Source organism: Gambusia affinis, linkage group LG09 (assembly GCF_019740435.1).
Source record: "Gambusia affinis linkage group LG09, SWU_Gaff_1.0, whole genome shotgun sequence".
In the NCBI taxonomy this organism is placed as follows: domain Eukaryota; kingdom Metazoa; phylum Chordata; class Actinopteri; order Cyprinodontiformes; family Poeciliidae; genus Gambusia; species Gambusia affinis.
This window is the reverse complement of record NC_057876.1, coordinates 10,063,660-10,082,874: the sequence shown is the minus strand read 5'-3', so window position 1 is coordinate 10,082,874 and position 19,215 is coordinate 10,063,660.

Here is a 19,215-nt window from a genome sequence, read left to right as displayed (position 1 = left end):
GGAAATGTTCCAAAGGCTTTGTGGGGTTTTTGTGTTTGTTTCTTTAAATGGGCTCCTGTTAACATCTGTTTTTATTTAGCTCTTTTTTTAATGGACTAGAAGCGAACCCATAATTGCAGTCCAGTGTTAAGATTTAACACCGTGGTGTTTTTATTGTCAGGTTGAGACTGTTACACTAAAATATTAAAGTATGTTAGCATTGTTTTGTCCTCCTCAATTAAATTGAGCAGTGAACAAGTTTTGCTTGTTTATAGTTCTTATGTTTCATTTAAATAACAACTTTGCAATTTCTTTCTTAAATGTCATTGCGTTTGTATCCATTCGACATGAAGAACTTGTAACAGCAGTTGCACAATATATCCACGAGAGGGCAGGCTTGCCTGAATTAAAACAGCAGTTTGTCAAGAGAACAAATTTGTAATGCACCTTTTCAAAAAGGCTATTTGCACGATGGAGCACCAATACCGCAACAAAAGTTACTTAAATAAAAAAAAAAAATCTTTTTTTTTTTTTTTTTGCGTAATTATGGTTTAATTGAAATCTAAACTTGAACTACATGTTTAGGTATTTTATTCTTTTTAGACGTTAATGCAAGTAAAACTGAAACAACTGTGAGTATTCAAAGTTTTGATGCAATATCTGGAGTCAGTGTATTTAATTAAAAATTGTCAGCATTTTTTTTTTTTTTTTTGTTGCGTTCAGATGGCAGTTTTCACCCCAAACAATGCATGTTGGCTTTTGCGACTAACTATCCTCCTATCGTTTACCAACTTTACATAAAGTCAGAATGGAAATGCATGATTTAGGCAAAGACCTCACAAATATTTGTTATGCTTCTTTTATTCTTTTTTTAATTTTATTTAATTTTTTACAGATTATTAGGTATATCTGAATTCTACATAAATTACTCAATAACTACAGCTCCTTCTAGTCGATATGTGCTGGCCATGGCACACTAGATCCAGGATTTCTAAATAGAAACTCAGAATAAATCAATTGCATTTACATTTTAGTGTAACCTTGGTTTTGCGTCCAGATACATGTAGACAGCATTAAAGCTTTACTTTAGCTTTTCTTGGTCTCGCTTGACTTATGCTTTTAACACCCTTCCCACCACATCATGAGCAAAATAGCTCATTGTGAGAAAAATATACTGATAGTATATATATACACTATCAGCATATACAGTACAAACACTGCTGACTCTGACAGGATGAAGAAAAACTGAGATCAAAGTGCAAAGCACCAAGAGCAGAGTTTCAGAGTCAAGAAAAGCGACTGACTGAGCGGCTAGTGTGAAACATCTTGCTCATTTGTAAACCCAGTCATAACAAAAGCTGCCATTGTGATGCCATGGAGGTATGACAACTTTGATGCTGCATCAAAACGTGCCTGTGGTTTATTTTCTAGTAAATTTCAAACAGACCTTTGAAATGTCTACAAATAATACTTTTTTTTTATTTTTTTTTTTTGCATGAAATTTGTTCAGAGCTCTTTAAAGGACAATCGTCAAAAATTAAAAGTGAGGGAGAGAGTAAATCCTATGAAACAAATCCGGTCTAACTGGACCGATTTGGACTTTTTTTGTTTGTTGGGGAAAATTTTACAATTCAAAAGATCTCAATAACTAATAAGGAGCAACGTTAATAAATGTGTTGCAAAATGAAATTAGCAAAAAAAAAAAAGAAAAAGAAGAAGTTGACGCAGATCTCCTTAAAAAGTTTCAGTACTTATCTGAAACAATTATTAGACAGTAACAGAGTTGTTTTAGGCCCAGAACTATATCCACTGTTATGTTTAAAAATGATACATATTTGCTGTTGTTTCATCCCTTAAAGTTCCTGCAGTCGTTTTAGTGTGTGCAGCGTGTCTCTCTCATCCATATAGCTGGAGAAAACTGGGTTCCACAGCTCGCCCTGGTGTTGTTGTTCCTGAGACAAAAGCAGATACACATACACACATTTTGTAGTGTGTTTTCAAGCCCCATGCTAAGGACAAGAGATAACCGTGCAGGCACGTTCAGTCTGAGCTTCAGCTCTGCTGCTCTCCTTTTTTTTTTTACATTTACATGTTGAAAATCTGAAGATAAAAAACACCAAACTAGTCAGAGAGTGCAACAAACTGATATTTCAATTTGCATGATTTCTCCTGTTTTATTATTATTATTATTATTATTATTATTATTATTATTATTATTATTATTATTATTATTATTATTATTATTATTATTATTATTATTATTGTACAGGAATAATTAACAGAAATAACAATTGAGATGTTCCCGATTAAAACTTAATATATAAAATATCATAAATAAGTAGATAACTAGATCAATGTTACACCTGTTTTCAAAGGTTTACCCTCACTCTCTTGAGTTCTGTTTCTGTCACAATGATCCAGTTATAAACTATAAAGAAGAATGACAACATAAAATAATAATAAAAAACTAAACAATGACACTGATTGCAAATGTTTTTATTGGCCAACTCTAAGGATAAAGAGCCAAAAGTTTCTTCTTGGCTGGTGCTCCACCGGGCTTTGTTCTTGGTTTAAACGTTTTCAGTTCACCTGTTTTTTCCATACATTTCATTCTTGAACTTCTTCCAGAAACATGTATGTTATGTTAGCAGAAACATGTTAGGTTAGCAGAAACATGTATGTTAGGTTAGCAGAAACATGTATGTTATGTTAGCTGATCTCTCCAGGTTCTCTTCTGGTCCCCATTCTGGGTCACAAAATTCCTAATGAGCATTCTTTAATTTTTCTCCATAGATCTTCACAATTGTGCCAAGACTGCATCAAAAGGTAAAGGCAGATGTCAGAAACATGTAAATATGAAGTATTTGGTTTTCGAGACTAGTTTTGCAGACATTTTATCTAGGCTTGTTTGGCTGACACGTTGCTTCAAACAGAAGTAATTGCTGTTTCTAGGTTTAGGGTAACCACAAAGCGGCATTACTTTGTGGGCTGGAGGCTGAGCACTCACTCTCTAAACACAGAGGAGTCGTTATTTCTAAAATGTTCTAACATTTTTCGATCAAAATGAATAAATCTCAGTGCAGTCTAATCTAAAGGGTGGTTCTCATTTCTTTACTTTTTTTTTTTTTAAGCCGTGTAGCAGTCGAGAGATGGCGCAGCTTTGGTAGTTTTCTCAGCAGTTTTTATGTCCTGATCTGGAAGAGCAGGCTGAGATCCACCAGGCCTCCGGACGCAGACACGATGAGATCCGCGTGACAGTCGTCGTGTGTGAGCCAGACGGTAAAAATAGAAAAGGAATAATCCTTTATTCTTGCACTCTAGAATATAGGTTGTGTGTCCTGCGTGACTGCTGTGCCATTTGCCTCCCTGTTTTGGAGAATGAGCTCGTGCTGTGAGAGCTTTCAGGATCATGCAGCGCCTGCTGAGCTGGTAAAAAGTAGATAACGCCGTAATCCTAACGAGAGAGATATATATATATAGAGAGAAACTTTTTGCTTTGAACTAATCAGACAAATCTGGACAGCGTACCAGGGGTGACCTTATTACTGTACTTGTGGACACCTGCCTGTGTGACGACAGGTGCAGAGAAAAGTACATATCCCCCAATAAAAGAAGATTAAACTGAATGGTGAGTTGAACTGAAACATTCCACCTCTCTCTGTTTTAAAACATCTGTGGACTTTTAAATATATTCTCAGCATTTGCAACATCAGCCGAGAGACATCTCTGTCTTCACTCTGACCTCACCCAGACTCGACATGGCCACTTAAAAGGTGTTAATGGTAACAATGTAACATCATATCCTTTAAATCCTTTCAAAACCATAGTGGTCCACTGTCACCAATTTACAGTATGTCTGAATTTCAACAGCAGGATTTGATTCGAAACCTGGTGAGTCAAGCTTTCTATGTTGTGGTATGAGTTTTAACAAAAAGGCTACAGTGTTTTTTTTTTATTATTATTATTTATTTATGCATTTTAACCCAAATTAGCCCCTGCAGGTCAGCCAGGCTCATCACACAGCAATGTGCTAAATTTGAACAGACATTCTGCTTATGTACTTATTTTTGTATGACTTTGCATGCGTTAATTTAACAAGAAACTTGCTAGATAAGGCAGATATGGTGCTGATCCAGAGGGTGAGTCCGGGGTGAGGCAGAATGTCCAATAAGTCTTCATCCACTCAGGATCACAACGCATCTGGCTGAAACTCCCGAGAAAGTTGTCATTTTCTTCCAGGAATAACTTGTTAAAAAAAACCCTGTACATTTCTTATTATATTACTCTCGTTTATTATTACGTTTTCTTATCATCACGCAGATCAGGAAGTCTAAGGATCTAATCTGTGACAACAAATAAGGAATCCCACCCTCCAATAATAACACCAATTGGAAACGAGTCAACGTTGCCACAACTTAACCTGCACCTAAATCTGCTTTTAGCAGTTATTTAGTGACAAATCTTTATTTCTACAGATTAAATACTAATACGTATTAATTGATATAAAACTTCTAGCAAAAAAATTGCAAAATGTCCAACTGTATGGATACAGACCCTTTCATCTTTATGCAAGGCCTACATTGGATAAATTAAGTTGAAAACATTCCTTTTCCTCATTCAGTAGCACCAAACTTTTTTTTTTCTTTTCTTTTTTCAGAAGACGAGACAAAGGACAACCCCAGCACTACGTGCATGCAACATGTTTACTGAAAATCAACTTGCATAAAATAAAATAAAAATCTGATTTTTACCCAGTTCTGAAATGATTCAAATATAGATATGCAAAAGCTCTTTTTTAAGGTTTATTCCTGACTCAGATGTGCAGTTGTGTTGGAAAGCCACCAGATGTAGACGTTTCCTGTCGCTGCAGAGACGTCAACAGAGATGGCTCAGTTTCCCTTAGTATCACATTTAAACTATTTGTAGGCACTAACTAACCCATACTCACAGTAACAACCAATCACCCTAGTTGTTAAGTTAATTAACTCGTTAGGTTTTAAAGCTTTTAGATGTTTTTTTAAAAAAATGCTGGTAAATAAAGACGGTTCTCTCAATCATTGCCGTGTGTTGTTTGTAGAAGTCAGGAGATTTTTTTAAGAGTCGGCTGTGCTGAAGGAGAAGCTGACAGATCCTTACACATCTTTTTTAATGAGACAAAACCAGCAAAATAAATTATTATCTCCTAATTTATTATCCAGACAGACTAATTATCGACTGCATTTTAAGAAGCTGTCATCTTCATTTCTAACAGATGATGAATTTGTTGTAAATCAAGGCATTTTTCTTCAATTCCTTTTGGACGAATCTGCGATGAATTATGACAACTTCTGATGTCAGAGTCCGTTTTTAATGTTTGTAAAATCTGTTTAACAGAAAACCGACCCCTCTCCGGGGCCTTTCCGGCGAAAGGAAAGCGAAGCCCGTTTGGAAATTCTCGCTGCCCGTCTCCTCTTCTGTCCCTGCCTGTTAGGCAGAAACTGAGACGCGGAACGTTTCAACATCCCACTGCACGCATCCAAGATAGGATAGGCTGCGCGCTTCATCGCACAACAGTAAAAAAGAAGAGAAAACAATATAACAAGTCTCAAAAGAGAGAGCGAGAGAGAGACTGCAGACAGAACTCTGAGGAATATTGTGTGAGCTATTACTCAGTTTGGTCACTTCTTTCTATAAATAAAAATGCCACGAAGTGAGAAATGGAAAGCACCGACAATAATTGTGAAAAAGTATTACACTTGTTTTTTTTTTCTTTTCTTATTTCTATACTTTGTAGCTGAAACCTTTGGATACTTTGAAATTTGAGAAAGAGAGGGTTTCAAAAATGTTTTTACTTTTAAAAATCCTAAACGTGTTGCATGCAGCTGTGTTTGGTTTCTTTACTGCTATTCCTGAATAAAACACAGCGAGAGCCACAAACAGGTAGGGGATCCTACAGTGTAACATGGTAGTGGCAGCATCATGGTGTGGGGTTCTTATTAATTGATCAGTATATGGCCTGTCAGAGGCTGCTGAAGATTTGACTCTGGGAATGAGTTTTGGTTTCTTAGACTGGCCTTGGGCTATTTCGGAGGTGAATATACATCCATAGCACACTATTCTGTATCCTTATTTAGAAAAAACAAAACAAAACAACAACAACAACAAAAAAACTTGCGAATTTTACTTTTGAGTACTTATGTACTTTTACGGTGATAACGTCAGGACCCCATTGGGTCCGAAAAGCGATGACCATGGTGGGAAACACTGTTGACTGTCTGCTGATGGGTTTTATTTTATTTTTTTTTAGCCGAATGTAAATTGGATTTACAGTAAGTTGATTCCTCAAAGCCACTTATATGTTGCTCAGTGTTCTGTGATAACTGAGAGGACATGCTTTCATCTTGTCTTCAAAGCTGTGGAGCAGGTGTGTTCTCTCTCCCCACCCCCACCCCCACTGAAACAAACCCCCACCCTGTCCTCCATCTTTGCTGTGAAGGTTTCTGACTCATTCCCCTCCAGCCCCCCCACCCCTCTGCTTCCATTTTAATAAATGTCATCCCCAATGAAAGGTAGAAGGTGTTATAAGCAGTCTCGTTATAATTACAGTCAGAGTCGGCCTGACTTTGCTTTGCTGTTGCATTCAATTTGTGGGCTCATTATGAAGGAATAAGCCCGAGCTTCAGAAGGAGTCACAAGTTCACGGATTCCTCGCTGAGGGAACTTGATCTTGACTGAGACGCGCGTGCGCTCAAACGTGCGCAGATTCAGACCTTGAGTAATTCCACCTCCAGCACTTTCTATCTTCTGTTTTGTTCTTTCAGCTGGTTTTTCAAGAGACAACTCCCCCAAGCCTGGTTGGCCAAACAACATGACCCATTTAGACATAAAGACACACCTAAAAGCCCCAGCTTTGAGCTCATGTGTCGGAATGCCTCCACTGAATTACCACTGTTTCCAAGAGGATCTGGGGCGACAATCTGAGGAAGTCACGACGGAAATGAGAAACATTCCAGAGTATTTTTTTTGTCTGCTTAAAATTTGATACCGGATTTCAAATAACTCTTAAAAACTAAGGTGCTTTTTTGTGTGTCTCGTTAGCTTTCGCTGCTAAGGGACATTTATCACAGCACCTGCAAAGCAACTGACCACAACTGTTCTTATGAGACAAATGATAATACCAAAATATTGGAGAGGAATGTAAGTGCGGGATTTATAGAAAGCTTTATTGTAACAACTACAAATTAATCTAAAGCCTAAAATGGCCAAATGTTTTATTATTAGTGTGATGGATTCTTGAGACAAAACCATATCACCTGGTTTAACTCCAGGTACTAAAACCCATAAATTTATATGTAGGAGTTACATATCGCCTATCCAGTCGTTTTTAAAGCATTGCTGTCTGTAGCGTTCACCTTTGTCTCTGTCTCTTCACAGATCTGCGTCTGCTTTTGTCTCCTGTGATCCTATGACTCATTACTCTCCCCCAAGGCTCCTTTTCTCCTAAAAGAGATCCAGTCGCCAGATTCTTCCTAGTATTTTGATCACACACGCTCTTGAGATTGAACTAGAGCTGTGTACTCACGCATAGAAGAAGAAACACTTTTCATTTAGATGTAGATGCGTTTTAATTTTCTAAATGTTTTCAAGCTTTAAGCTATCAAATGTGTGAAAAAAGGGGAAAAAAAGTGGTGAAGTGTGACTTCATTATAAACATGTTCATGTGTTCATCGAGGAGGAGGAAGTCAGCATTATTTGAAATATTTAAAAACACTCCAAACTGAACACAACATGCAATAGTGGCAGCTTCAGATAATAGTTATAAAAATTAAGTAAAACTGGCAAGTTTCAAATAGATTTAATTTCTGCTCCAGTTCTGACCAGCATTTTTACTCTGATGTCTCTGTGGTTCGCCTCAGCAGAAGAAACATGTCACCAGAATACTTTAGCATACTGTGGTTCCATGACAAGTCATTTTGTTCTTGTTTTTTTTTTTTTTTTTTTTAAACAAAATTAGTTTTCCAAACTCAGAAATGTTCTGTGGCTTTAACAACAACCATGGATCGCTGCTTTCCTGAAAACCAAAATTGTGGTTGTTTCACGATTCTGGGGCAAAAAGTGTTTTTTCAGCAGAGAGAAAGATGAATGAGGAGAAATCTGCCCCATTTACCTGCAATCTTTCAAAACGCCATCCTCCTTTTCCTGCCAAAGGTGCATTTGGCGTAGTTCGTTTCTTTGACTAATAATAACAGGATCGCTGATTTATTCTAGTCTTTATTTGATAACGACAATTTCTTGATGATTTTGATGATGCCATTTGAGAAAATGTAAATGTTTGTTTCTTTTTTGCTGTTCCCAATGTAATTTATTTTTGTCATATTTTTAATCATGTAGAGCACTTTCAACTGCCTTGCCGAGGAAATCTGCAATAGAAATGACTCTGAAGTTTAGACAAAACAAATAAACTGGACTTGACTTTATTCTGTTTCTGTATTGCTAATGAGCCTCCGCACATTCATTACACATGTGCCTTTTCAAAAGGGCTTTTTGTCAAGAAAACGGGATGTTTTCTGATTAAAACAAATATCCGTATCATTTGTCACCATTTCTAAATGTTTATGCACTTTGAGTTTTGAGAGGCACTTTTTGTGACAAGTTAGAAAATCTTTTGAAATTTCTCATCTGATTGGAAAATCTACCAAAAAATCTTATCTATTCATGCTTTAAACTCTCTGACAGTAAAATATGATTAAGAGTGAGTTTTTGTGGGGGGTTTTCAAGAATTTATTTTGAAAAAAAATTTAGAAAAAATTTCTAAAATTTTCTAAAAAATATATGTATATTTTTTTAGAAAAAATATTTTTCTAAAATAATTTAGAAAAAATATTTTACTATCTGATAGATAGTAAAATATCTGTCAGATATATTTTACTATCTCTGACAGTAAAATATGACTAAGAGTGAGTTTTGGGGGTTTCTTTTTCTCCAAAACGGAAATATAATTCGATAGCAACTTGTGGTAAGAAACAAATCTTTCCTATAATGGCATCAGGCTTCCATCCATCCATTCATTTTCTGACACCCTTGTCCTTAGTGGGTCAGGATGTGCTGGTGTCTATCCCCAGCTAATGTTCCGGGCGAGAGGCGGGTTCAACCTGTACAGGTCACCAGTCTGTCGCAGGGCAACACAGAGACAGACAGACAGGACAAAAAAATCATTCACACACATGCCTAGGGAGAATTTAGAGAGACCAAGTTACCTAACAATCATGTTTTTGGACTGTGGGAGGAAGCCAGAGGACCCACAACATGCAAATTTTCCCATGGAAATGTGCAGAAAGACCCCGGGCCAAGAATCAAACCCAGGACCTTCTTGCTGCAAGGCAGCAGTGCTACCAACTGTGCCGTGCAGCCCGGCATCAGGTATGTGAAGCACCAAAACATGCTCCGTGCCTAATATGGGGTCACATTTCGGAATATTATGAACAGTAGATGGTTGAAGCAAAAGAGCAGACTTCCATTTTGGATAATTAAAGGAGATTAAAAAAAAAACCTATCCATGCTTACTTCCCCTCCTGCACACAGCAGCGCTCATGCACTGTTAAATCTTTGTCTATAAACAGGGCCTATATTGATTTCTCTTTTTTGTCATTCACATGAGCAGCTTGACTCTTAATGTCAGGGCTGTACTTTATTTTCTGATCGGGATCAGGATTTCCCAGACCAAGCAGATTTCAGGTTTTATTTGAGCTCTGACCTGCTAAATCCCTTTTTGACCGTTTTTGAGTTTTATTCGTAGGACAATGATGCACAAAAAGACAAAAATGTGCATGAGAGGTTAGACAGGAGAGGCAAGATAGAACCCAGTCTTCCTCTGATTTTTAAATAACTCAACAAAAGTCAATCCAAGTACAGTCAAAGCATTTACAGTCAAAAAATTACTGCTTGAATAACTAAAATCTCTTGTAATTTTTTTTTTTACCTATGGCAGATTGGATTGGTGCAAATCTGGTTTGTCGTGGTACGAAACCATAAAATCAACCTCATTTAAATGAATTGAAAGTCCACTAGTCCGCTGAGCTTTCCCAGTAGCCTCTCTGCCTCTCGACGCGTCGTGGGGGAATTCTGCATCGGCGGTGTAATCCGCTGAAAGATGTAGGTTGAAGCTTCGAAACAACCATTCGCTTCCACCATCCATCCATCCATCTGCACCGCCCGTAATCCCCACAAGCTGCAGGACGGCTCACTTCTGACCTTTTTTACGCAGCAACGCAATTTGTTTTCCATGAAGACTTTTGTTAGAGTAGCCATGCGACACATTCATTTATAAATTGTTGCGGTTTTGCTACGTTTCGGTCTGATCTGCTTCATGTTTCCTTCTGTTTGACACGCAGCCGCACAACCTGTCAGGAGAACGACTCTGAGAAACTGACAGCTGTCCTCCACTCGCTGACAACATCACTGATAGTGGGAGAAAATGGCCTCAGCTCACACACCGTTGGAGCGTTATGCTCGATTACACGTTAATGTGGAAATGATAAGATGTTTTCTGGTGTCGTGGCCAGTCTGACCCAGATGTCCCAGATGTTTATCTATCCATTAAATGTGAGTGTGTATGTGTGTGTGTGTGCTTGAGAGGAAATAGAGAGACAGAAAGAGAGAGACTCTCATCACATGTGTGCTTGCTCCCATGGTCCCATCTGAGCTCTCCAGTGGGTAATAAGGGACTCCTGCTGTGGGCCTGTTCGACAAGTTCCTCCTAAAATAGACCCAATTTCGTCCACTTCCCATCCATGAAACTGGAATGACAACACAAACATCCTGCTCAGAGCTCAACACTGGAGCTCTCATTGTTTGAAGTCCTCCTGTCTGCGCCGCGCTCGCTTGTTTGTTTTTGTTTTTCTTTGTTTCAATTAGTCACATAAATTTGATGAAAGGACAGTAAATAGTTCTGTCAGCTTTCAAATAGTTTTTCAAGAATAATTTTCCCATGGAAATGTTTTTGTTTTTTTTTCTAAATGATTTTATTTTGCCATTGCACTAATTTTAATCTTGCCACATTATATTGATCTGTATGAAAATACTGTTTGGTGCAAAAGTAAGGTTTAATGTATCATCATTTTGAATGAGTTCCAATCTCATTCAGTGTTTTCATTTTCATACAGTTATTAGCAGACAAGCAAGAAGTCCTCACAAAAATCAACCTGTTGTTGGAGTGGCGGCATGAAATCTTGAAATTGAAAAAACAAAACAAAAAAAATAAATCAATTATTTAATTTCAATGCATTTACTAACCACAGGGGTGAGGCAGAACCCAACATTTCCATCACATTAGCATCATGTGTAATTCCTATTTCTTCAAATAATCAAGTTTGCAAATGGAAAATTTGTATTAATTTAAAACTGATCACTTTCGCTTTGACTTCCTGTTGCACTGGGGAGTAAATATCATGTGACACAGATGCTCATTTCTCTTGGGGAAGGTATTTCTGTGGATCCTTTTTTAAAGAGATGAATATCTTTAAGAGATGATATCAGACAGTCTGTCTGATATCATCTGACTATTGATATCAGTCAATATTAACAGTCAGAGCAATAGTCAAAGCATTAAAGACAACAGTAATGTTTGAGTGCCTTAGTGGACAAGCATGACATAACACAGAGACTACGATTCGACTTTTTGACCTCAACCACTCCCGGTGAAACAGCGAACGTCTAGCACTTTATGCCTCCTGTTGGCATAAAAGTGCTAACACTTGTGGACAGTGGAGGAGGATCTGTAATGCTGGAGCCCCTGGAGAGAAGCCACGCATGCATGAGAACAACGTGCGGCCTCCATGCAGAAAAGACCGCAGGCCGGGATTTGAACACAAGACCTTCTTTCTGCTACCGACTGTGCCACCATGCAGTCTGTGCTGTAATATCAGTCACTGAATATCATCAGCCAAAAAAAAAAAAAGCTCTAAATCCAACTTTCAGAATTACACTAGAAGGTTGATGACAATTTGCAAATTCTAACCCTTACAACTTTATCTTTTTATCGACTGATTTTTCTTTTCTTTTTAATTATTTAACTCCCAAGCAGTCTTTCTGTTTTCGTCTTGTCTTTATCTCCCTCCCTCCCTCCCTCCTGTCTCCTCTGCTCTGTTCCTTCCATCCTCTCTGTTGGGGATGTTTTCTCAGCTTGTCCCTGTGCCATCACTCAAGTGGGATGTTGTGCGGCTGAGTGCCCTTCTGTACTGTCCTCCCAGTTTTTTAATCCTCTTTTCACATGCAGTGAGCAGAAGCAAAGAATGATACCAGGCATTTATCCTCCCTTGGGGGAAGCAGACAATGATTACAGCTTGTGCCATAGTTTCCTGTACCTGTCCGTTCCCTTCTTCAGGATGCCTGCAACTTTCAAAAAACAAAAAAAGACTGCTCATCTTCCATAGAGGACCTTTTGTGTAAGTGTTGAAAGAAAAAAGGACTGTGTGTATCAAAAGCAGTGTAATAAGAAACGCTGTGTGACATTTGGCGTGTTGAATGAGAGCAAGGCTGCAGCCTGTTTCAATTCCATCCGTCTCCATAGTTTAGGAAAATCTTGAATGTAAAAATTGCTGCGTGTTGCTTAAATTCTTTGGTGTTTCTAAAGTAAGCGAAATGTCAAAGATCAATATTATTTGCAACTGAATGAATTTTGTTTACTCATAGTGCTTCGGTTTTTGGTTTTGCGCGGGTTTACAAACAGGCAAAACACAAAATCAGAAAACTCAGGCAATAGAATACCAAGTGGCCCTATGGGAATCACAGAGAAATACATTAAATCGTTAACTAATTTCTGATAAGCAGTTGCTTTAAAAATCTTCAATAAAAAAAAAACAAGCAAACTTTTTGTAAGCCTTTGATGAGATGCAACCATCTCAGTCTCCATTGTGCAAAGGCATCAGAGAAGGATTACTATACAAAAGTCACTGATCCAGAATTTATTTTTGGAGGAACTGGTTTTGTTCCAAACAAAAAGATTTAAAGGATCACCATTTCTTCAGTGCAAAAAGCAGATTTTGGTGTAGTGGGTTTGCTACAGCTCTCCTTTTCAAGAAAGATAACATTTCTTTATTAAAATTTAAATAGATAGATCTATTTGAACTAAAAATATTTAAGTGTGACAAAAAATTTTTTTAAAAATCTTAATCTATAAATTCCTGGCACTATATATTCATTTAGGAAAGGGCATAAATAACCACCTGTGTCATTTTGACCAAACAGGGTTAGAAAAAAATAAAATAATCACATGTATAGATAAAAGCTTCAGGGGTCCTAATGCAAATCGCTGCGAAAGATGAACTGTCTGCAAAGTTTTACAAGCAAACATGTGAGAAATCACCGTTTCTCCGTCACCTTCCTGCTACTAATTACGTGCTCTTAAAGAGATCTGACACATCTGTTCCAGTCCACGAGCCGGCTGCTAAACTCTAATTTCATCAATAGGGCATGCTTCCAGCATGAACATTAACACTGGCATAATTAATACAATGTTCTCTGCTGAGCGCCGTCTCGGGCAGACAGCACTTCTCTGCGGCTGGAACGGACATCACCCCTGTTGAGATCACTATTCATCAGCCAATCTCATTAGCACCCGGCTTACCATTCATTGTGGAATTTGGTAAGTATTCGTTGTCATAATTTATGACTGAAGTGGCGCGGTGCAGGGAGGCGTTCTCCCCGGTTTCATGGGTCAGTTTGTGTCAGAGATGAGAGTGGTATGAGCAGCTACACAGCCAGTCCATCACATCTGTCCTAATTTCTCCAACAGATGTGACCGGGTCGAATTTGGCAAAAAGGTTAACTCGTCTACAGTCTGAGTTCATTTCCACTGGCTAAGAAAATTGTATTTTTAAAAAGAATTAGTTTTATTTCATTGACATTTTCTAGAAAAACTCCAGTTATATGCTTAAGCTGCGAACTAAAAAGAGTGATTGGTAGACTAAATAAAAATCCTGTTTGTCTTGTCTTTATTCAGCAAAGAAGTCCTTTTCTGTTTCTTTTATCTGTGAGCACAGTGGGTTTACCGATGATTTTTGTCCTGCTGTTGCCATCAGGATTACACATTACATGTGTGCTGCCCCTTTAAGACTGCTCTGTTCTATTATTACACCTAACCAGGTTTGCATCCAGCAGCTGAATAGCATTCGAAATAGAATACTCAAATATGGGTCAAAATATGCAAACCTGAGATCATCATCAAGACAATAAACCCTCGCATCTTCAGAAATGGTGTCAATGCCTCTAGTTTGATGAATTTAGAAAACGTAAGACTCTGGAGTGGCTGCTGAAGATTTGTTGCTGTCTCTTCTCATACAATCGTGAAATCTTGTTATTTACTCCTTGTTTCTTTTTGCCGTTGAATCACCTACCTGGAGCTCACCTCGTATCTGCACCGAAACACTCTATTGATTCTTTGGTCCTCTGGCCTCTTCGATTCTCTTCTAGGATGCTCAGAAACATCACTGTGCTAAAAACAGCTTTTTACCAGAGGCAAACACCACACTTGTTATCTCCGGGGCTCGGAGACACAGGGACGGACTTTCGTAGACTAAACACCGGATCCGCTCAGTGAGACGCGGACACTTTGTGCTCCTGACATGAAAAGATGAAAAAGCACAATGGCAACAAAAACCCAGGCTTTCTCTTTGCATGAGGTTGTTACAAATTCTCTGTTGTAAGGATAGTTTAGATTTGGATTAAATTAGTAATAAAGGGGGGAAAAGAAACAATGTGAATTTAGAGCAGCATGTAAATGTATTGATATGTTTGTTATATCACCCATCATCCAATGCCAAAACCTCCATTGATTAGGTAATTGTTCCATACATCTTCTATTGTGAAATCTACATTTACCTACCGGGGGCTTACCTAGTGTCTCCTCTGAAAGGCCCAAGCTTTCCAGTGGACTTTTTCTGAAAATGCACAACCAAGGGTCTCACTGACCTCCTCAGGAGCTTGTGGCTACTCTGACAAACTCAGTCTTCTAAACGCAACTTATGTAAACGACATATATTTAAAAAAATTTTTTAACACAAACTGTACAATGCTAAACACAGCACAATAGTCTTTCTTAAATAATTTAGGACGATAAACTAGGAATTTTTCTTTAAAATACTCCTTGTGCAATACGGCCATTAAGAAAAACATCCAGAAATATAGTATGTGAGAAAAGGACGCTAAGCAATTATTAATACATAATGGAAGAAAGTAACAAGGTAATGGGTTCTTGTGCAAAGCAGATTGGCCCTGATGTGCTCATGGGTGTATAATAGACTGCTTCACTAATGTCCTCAACGAGAGATTGGGTGTCCAATCTGGAACCCAGCCACGTGCTGAAGTGTCCGCCAGGAGCACACTTAGCCGCATCACTATGCATATTGGCGCTTCTGTGAGAATAACACGTCTGCATAGAGTAAAAGGGGAAAACGCTGAATGGCTGAATGAGTGTCTGCATGTGGGTGCATGTAATGTGTGTGTTTAAGTTTTGCTGCTGCAAGTGTCCAGGTTCAGGTGTTTGTCAGATGCACTCTCAGTGGGGCTGTGGTTGCCACTAAGTATATCTCGTATAATCATGTATTGTGTGCTTTTCAATGATGTCACAAATGTTACCATCATATATATATATATATTTATATAGAAGATGAGCAGCATCTATATATTTATATGGATATGTAGTTTGTTGTGGGTTTGTTTGTTTTTTTCTCTTTCTGTAGGTTTAGAGGCAGACTTCAAGCGTGTCCATTTATTTCCTCTCTATGCCTCTTTCTCTTCTCTACTTCTATCTCTCTTCCTTTAAAACCTTTTCACCACCTTTCTCCGATCTTTTTTTTTTTGTGTGCGCCTGTGTTCATCACATTTGAAATAAACCCTCTTGAATTTCTAATAAAGTTCTGCAAACATATCAAGTGGAGGGTTATGGTGAAAGCAAATATGTTGGGTGTTAACTTGACACTCAGACTACAATTCTGATTGCCACACTTGCCAGAAGTTTTTCATCTAGTAAGAGAGTTTTGGCTAAAAGAGACATTAACAGCCAATGGCCAAACTTCCTCACCGATTCTGAAACCTCATCATTCAGTCAGTGTGGCTGTACAGGAGCTAAATCAGTCTTTAAACCTCACCAACCCATTCATTGGATCTCATTGGTTTCCTGTGAAGCATATGTCTTGATTCTTTACAAAGAGTCAAGAAGCTTTTAGTGTGTTTTTCCTCCTTCATCTCATAATCTCTCGTTTCAATCAAGTCTCCTCTGTGACTCTTCCTTCCCTTTTCTCCTCGTTCTGTTTGCTTGTTCCCCAGTGGTGAGGTCAAGGGAGACGGGGGGTGGGTGGGTTGCATGGTCTGTCCTCTCCACTGGAGCCACTTGGAGTGATGAACAGCAACACAACGCTGCACAAAGCCCACCTCCCCCCGTATCCCCCGGCTTAAAGCTGCAAACAGAGTGAGGAAGGAGAAAGAGTGCGAAAAGGCAGGGGTAAGAATGAGAAATGAAGAGCAGGAGTAAATGAAGAGCAGTGAAGGAGGCTTGCCGCAAATGATGGACACAAAAGGTCAAAAGATTTGCAGTGCAATTGCCGGCCATGGCTTGTGTGGCTATTTTTGATAGGATACTATTGCCTGCTGCTGAGATCAGATATGAGTTCACGTTTTTTTTTATTTATGCTGTGGTTTCCAGAGATATGCCCCCCTCGAAGAAGGAATTTGTGTTTGCTGTTATAGAGGTTTTTTCTTTTTTTCTTCTTTTTTTTGAGAAACATCTGTTCCTTTCTGCATTAGGAGCAGGCAGGGGAAAAAAGCAACAATATACACAAATCTATTAGACCTAAACGGTGTTGATGCGGTTTGAGTTGAGTAACCAACACTTTCACTTTCAATTATGAGCATCTTGGTGTGGGTTATGCATTAAAAATGCATCAGACTCAGCTGTAATTATGATAGCTCAGCCTGTTGCCAGTTATACATATTTACAGGAGAGCAATGCAGACAGCTACAGACAGTTTTAATTGCATTTTAATTCCCCAAGATCCTGGACGGAAGAGAAAGAAGGTGAGAAAATAATTTCACATGGAAAAAATGTGAGGCTGTAGTAAACAAGCGAAAATATGACGTTTCAATGATTAGAAATGTGGCAGCAGTGTGACACTGCCAGTCTAATTTGATACTTACAAAGCTTTGTCGCTGGCATTTAAAAAAAAAATTATTTTATTTTATTCTGCCATTGCCTGATTCTTGCATAAGACCGTGCTTGTCTCAGACACGCTTTTATTTCTCCCTCTGTGTCTGAGTAAATCATTTCCTCGGGGCATGTCATTAACATCATCTAAGGATGCCACATCTGATATCAGTTCTTATGATATCACACAAAAATCCATGAGGAACGGCGGAGTCCCAGAGCAAAATTCTGTGAAAGAGGTGTACGGAGTCTCATGCCGGAAGCCCATTGAAAGGCTGTTTACCTCATTTTAAACTTTGTGATTGTGAGCATGAGTGGGAATAAAAATACCAATAGGTATTTTGTTCCATTTCACACAGCAGGAGTGAAACCGGTAAACCTTTTATGGATACAAACTTGACTAAAAACCAACCTGTTCATGATTGTATTTGAAACGTAATCAATTACAAATTTATTGATGGAACTTGACTTAATGTCGTGTTTTGATTGTTGATTCTGTGTTGCATTGTGTTTCTGTGTTTGATGTGATGTAAAGCACTTTGAAATGCCTTGCTGCTGAAATGTGCTATACAAGTAAAATTTGATTAATTTGATTGATTGATTGATATGCCAATCCAAACACACTACTTGAACGATGTTACAATATAGAAAAAAAGAAAAAAGAAAAGGGAAAGAGAATGCTTCTTGTTGTTCCAACATGCGAAAGACATTGTAGGGAAGACGGAGCAGGTGATGGAGGCTCTGTGGCTCCAACACACAGACACACACAGACTGATATTCACCCACACATGCGCACATGCTCTGTCTTATCGCCATCATAGACATCACTCTGAGTGATGTCAGTCAAATTAATTGCTCTTCCCTTCCCGTGGCATGCTTGAGGAGATTTCAGAGGCAAGGACAGTCCGAGTCCTGCTGACTTTAAAGCACAACTGTGCTGGCGCAGTAGCGTGTGAGGGAAAGCGCTGTTGACACGCTTCTTATATCCTAACGACGAGGATTAGCCTCACTCGATAAAAACAATGTACATCTTTTTTGAACTGAGATTACTTTGGAGTTGTTTTTTAATGCAGTGATGATTATTTGACAAAATAACAAGTTTTACTTTTATAATTAATCAGATTTTGACTCTTGTGGATGTAAAATCCTACAATTTGACACACATGTAGTGTCTTGCAAGAGTATTTATACACATTATATTTTTTATTACATTACAACTACACACTTCAATGTATTTCTTTGATATTTTTCTGATGTGATGAACCAATATATAATGGTGTATAATTGCAAAGGAAGATGATCCATTGTTTTCAAAGGCCTTTTCAACTAAAAAATATGCAAAGTGAGGCAAGAACCCATTATTTAAAACTGCAAAGGGTGAAACACAAATTAAAAGTTACAATGACAGCTTTGGAAGAACCATTGGAATCCTAGAACAAGATAAGTTTAGTCTAATTTAGCCTGGCCACAACCTTCTGCGTAGTTCCTCCATTGACTTGGATTGCTCCGGTAGAATTTCTACTGGGCCAATCAGCGAACAGAAGAAGTTATGACGTCAATTTTCAAGTTGTTTTAGAATTGTAGTTTGCCTGTAGTTTAACTATGGTAGTGGTGGAAGTGAACAAAGCCGTTCGGTTCAGGTCGAGCACGCTTCCAAATATTGAATTAACATTAACAGTGGTCTCATTCAGGTCGGTACTTGGTAATTTTCAGCTTCATAGCGTTAAACTGGCTGGATATGATTTCATTTTAGACAGTAAGGAAAAAGGTCTAAGTGTTGTTGTTGTTGTTGTTTTCTTATGTATGTAAAATTATGGTTGAAACTCCCTTTCAAGATTTGTCCTTTTTAAAACATTTGAAAAATATGAATGTCCTTTTTTTTTTTTAGCTGCGTCACAAAATCCACAACTTTTTGTTTGTCTATCTTGAAATTCCTAGTAAAATCCATTAAAGTTTGTGGTCTTAATGTGACAAAAGTGTGAAAAAGTTTTAAAAACCACAGATACTTTGCTAGCTACTGTAACCCCTTAAATTGATTATAAAGGTAATTTAGCTCATGA